We start from the raw sequence: 4,831 nt of genomic DNA, 5'->3' as shown, positions 1-4,831 counted from the left end.
TCACAGTGTCCAAATGTTCTCATCCCATTGAAAACTGTTGTAAACCATATACTTGTAATAAAAATGAAATAGAAAATGGAGTGCACGTCATTAAAGACTATATGCAGAAGGAAAATAATTTTTTCCTGGTTGAAATTTAGTACTTAAATCTATATTTGTGTTTATAGTAACGTACAATTTATCTATGTTGTACTATCCTTAATAAACAGTTTGTCTTCTAACATCAGCCGTTTTATTTCATCCCATATTGTCAGAACTGGCAGTATGGGATGAAATAAAACCTGCTGTAATCTGTTCCCCCTGTCTAAATCAGACAAAAAAAGTCCCAGCTTTTTCATTTTTGGCTTATAAGCATCGCTATGGGGTTGACTGGGAAGGACCAACCCCATTGGACACAGACGACTATGTGATCATTCCAGACACACCAAAAATGATCAGAAGACAGGTTTCCATTAGTGTTGCGCTGATGCCATTTTTTGGCCCTGATACCGATACCTGGCTGTGCAGTATCGGCCGATACCGATACCATAATAACGTAAAATAATTGCCATCATGGCTTCATGTCAAGCTGCTGCCTTCCTTTGTGAAGCAGGAAAAGACTAATATGAAGTGAATCCAGTAGAACTTTTTATTGCCTACCAGGAAGTTGAAGTTGAAGAAACTTATGGCTCAAAATGGTATCGGTGCCCTATTTGTTGGTACTCACCAATACCGATACCACCATTTTAGGGCAGTATCCGGGCCCCGTCCGATACTGGTATTGGTATCGGTGCAACAGTAGTTTCCATGCTCCTTCAGGAAAGAATTGACCCTCTGAGGGACAGCGACTGTTTTGGAATAGACATCTGTTTGGAGGCCTTTCGGTTTTGTGTAGTGTGAGTGTGTGTGTGTTTTGGTGTGTGTGGGTGTTGGGGCGGTTGTTTCTGTGTGAAGCTTGCTGCAACAAACTGCTGTAAGATTATGCAAAATAGGTTTAGCGGCACCGCAGCATGGGAGGGAGAATTACGCCCAGGGCGGTTGTTTCTCTCTTGGATTCTGTGCTTCAATCATTACACAAGAAGTTTTGAATTGTTTCTCAATCGTTTCCCACATACATTGTTTGTTCCCAAGTAAAGTTAAAATATTTGTTCAGAAAATAAGGCTCTGAGTTTTTCTACAGTGGCATGAAAGGTAAATTCTAACAATATTACATTGACATTATTGTTCCTATGTTATTGTCACTTCAGAGTATTCTAGGTCAATAGTATCACAGTTTTCTAAAAGATCAAAGTGGGAATTCCTATAAAACCATCGAAGCAGAAAGCAACAGAAAATAGTCGCATGTTCTCCCCCAATCTTAGGCATTCCGTTTCCACAAGATGATTAAGTTCAGTGTGTCATTAGTGAACAAGTTAGTTTGGCCAAGCCTGAAATTACAAAGGTAGAGAGTTGGAAATGTGAATAATATGCAGTAGCTATTCTCTCTTTTTGAAATAATTGTACTTATTGAAGTACATTTATGGTATGTCTTTGTACTGCGTGTTAACTTTAGTGAAATTGCCTATTATCTTGTTTTTAAAACTTAAAATTTAAAAGTACATTTTTATCAAGCAATCAAAATATCAGCTATCAAAGTGAAGTGGAAGGCTGCTGCTGGGCTGCTGAGTGGACCGGTCCTCCATACCCCAGAGCCTCTGAATAAAAGAGGGTGGCATTTTGATAACTTTAAACATCAAAATGCATTATTATTAAGGCCTATTATTTGAGTTAACCTTTTTATGAATTATTGGTGGCATTTTGATCATTTTAAATGTCCTCAAAGGATATGTATTATCAGCGTCCATTGGCCTATTGCGCCCCCTTGTGTCGGAAAAATTGTTCGGTTGGATGAGCCGCGATTGAAACCCCGATGATCCAGACACTAGATAGCATCTAAAGCACTTTGAATTCTGCCAATGTGAGCACACATTTATTCACAGGAAAGAGATGCAGAGTCTCTTGGAGTTATTTTGAAGTTTTAAGCCTATAAATTTACCTATCTACCCCCGCCCTTATAATCCTTCCTAATTAATGCCTGAAGTAAATAAGATAAAAGATTCGCCGAAATCTAAACATTTTGGAGCTATTGATAATGAAAGGACAACTTTTCAGTAATTTCTAATAAACACAAAAAAATCTACTTCCATTTTTTGTAATGGCAAAGTGGAACAGGCATCAAAGACCAACGACATGGACCAACGTTTGAGAACAAAGGCATTAACCGATGCAGCNCATCTACATATGCAACATCTACATATGCAGCATCTACATATGCAACATCTACATATGCAACATAGACATGCATGATAGACATATGCAACATCTACATATGCAGACAACACATATGCAACAACAGCACAACATCTAGACATTTTACATCTGCTTATTTTTGACACATAGGAACCTCATATTTCATTAATCTTTAGTGCAGGCTCCCAATCTGCCTCACCGCGAAAGGAAGCGCTCTTTTAACGGGCTTTGAACGTAGGCGTGTCAAGGTCCAACAGCTGATTGTACACGCTCATCAGAGTGATCGGCTGGTGAAGTTTTTTCACTTGTTACGGCTACTCTTGCATCAAAATAGTTTCCCCAAAAAAATCTAAAATTGCCAGAGTAGTCTAAGAAGGAGGTTTTTTCGACTCACAAAACAAATAGCACTCATGGAGAATTTTCTTGTTTCAAAAAAGGGGTGTTTTCTTTACTTATAAAAAATAACAGAAATATTCTCAGAGTTGACTTAACAAAAATTCAAATATAAAGTTAAGTGATGTGTGTGAAAAAACTGTTGCACTCCAAAGTAACATTTGAAAGCTTTTCTTAAAGTTGAGATAACTTATGTTTTTAAGGCAGCAGCTGAACTTAAAATTGTTTGTTAAACCACCCTGATGATTAATGTTCCCGCCTTGTTTTGACATAGTTAGGTGGACAAGATCAGGGAACCTTTTCTCAGCTCATGTCTTGGCAAGAAAACAGGAACATTTTCAGATCAGGCAGCCTGTGCATCTAGTGTACTACGTGCCATGCAATGTGTCACCACAAAGTGTAAATCCACATTGCTACTTATTCCTCAGAGAGTAATTTCCTGCCCTTTTGTTTTTTTTCTCCTATAGTCAAAAAAGTTAGTGCCAGCAGAGTGACCAGATGGCTGAATAAAACTTTAGAAGGGAGCCCCTGGGAAAATTGACATCACAAATTTGAAATGAGCATGCACAGATAAGTTGATCTCGCTCGGACTGGGTGTCAACTAAAACTTCTAAGTAAACTCAACTTAATTTATAGAATAAGATGAACTTTTCATCAGAAACTTATGAAAGTGAGTTCAACTGGCTCACAAAAGACAGTTCAAGTTCCAACTGGCAATTTTATTGTCAGTGAATGCAAAACTCTTAGTAAGGTGAACAATTTTGAGTTGTCGTTTTTACAGTGTGTGGGTAGTTGAAAAGTGTTGGCAATCCCTCCAAGACAGNATATTTCTATTGAACCACAATTGAAAATTAATGCCACCATTTTTATCTGATTTTATATTTCACAGGGAGACGTCCCTGTCACTGCCCCCCCACCAGGAGACGTTCCAGGATTAAAGGGGCGAATCGTTGGTGAATGGAGGTTCCTGGCTGCCCACCCTGCAGCTGACCCATGGGCACCGGACAGGCAGCATTGCCTAGCAGGATTTAACACCAGTCTGTATTATCCTTAGAGCGTGATATAAAGAGCTTGGTAGCTCTGTGGCTAGCTGTGTTCAGTAGCTAACAGGTTAGCCTCTTTTAGCTCGCTCAGTTAGCCACATTAAGCTACACTACTTTTAACTAGTGTTAACAAGAACCGTTAGTTTCTACAAATAGAATAACTGTTTTATTTGTCTAAAATTTCAACAAAAGTACATTTTGAGATGTTCCATTTATCCTCCTCTGCCCTCAGATCTTCATAGAAAAGAATAAAACAAGCTGAGACTTGTTCTGTCTCCTATAGCAGAGCTCAGTCTGTCTTAGAAGGCAGGACTTTCCTTCAACACTGACAATGATTCTTTTCTACGTTCGGCTACTTAGGGTTTAGATTTGAAATAGTTTGGACAGGTAACCCTTGTCAGGGATAGACTGAAAGGCTCTACACTGTAAAAACGAAAAAGTTAGTTCAACTCAAAATTTCAAGGCAACCGACTGCACAGAATTTTTGAGTTGAAGGCATCAACTTAATTTTTTAAGTTTTGTAGAACTACACTTATTAAGTTGTGTCAGCTAAGTTTTTCAAGTTCTGCCAACTAAGTTTTTTTAATTCAAGTTATGCTTGTCCCGAGTGGGGTCGCGAGGGGTGCTGGTGCCTATCTCAAGCAGTCTATGGGTGAGAGGGTACACCCTGGACAGGTTGCCAGTCCATCACAGGGACACACAGGACATTCATTCACAATTTAGAGAAGAAGAAACTGGGAGAAAGCCGGAGTACCCAGAGAGAACTCATGCATGCTTAGGGAGAACATGCAAACTCCATGCAGAAAGACCCTGGACCAGGAATCAAACCCAGAACCTTCTTGCTGCAAGGCAGCAAGAAGGTTAAATTTGGTTAAACATGCAAACCAGTTAAATTTAGCATGTTTATTTGAACCACTTTGGCAAAAACAGGTTTACAATTCCACAATGTAAACAAGTAATCTTATGCTTAAAGCAAATCAGGTTTCAGCATATATTTTTTTACTTTCCAACTTCTGTTAAAACTTTACAAATAATGCAATATTGCCAGAGATGACAGGAAACCAGTGCCTTAGTCTTCTCTTGGACGAGTCCTCAGGGAAAGTTACCGCCAGCAGAGTGACCAGATG

The sequence above is a fragment of the Cyprinodon variegatus genome, unplaced genomic scaffold (assembly GCF_000732505.1).
Source record: "Cyprinodon variegatus isolate N-32 unplaced genomic scaffold, C_variegatus-1.0 Scaffold1631, whole genome shotgun sequence".
Taxonomy (NCBI): domain Eukaryota; kingdom Metazoa; phylum Chordata; class Actinopteri; order Cyprinodontiformes; family Cyprinodontidae; genus Cyprinodon; species Cyprinodon variegatus.
This window is presented reverse-complemented; position numbering follows the sequence as displayed.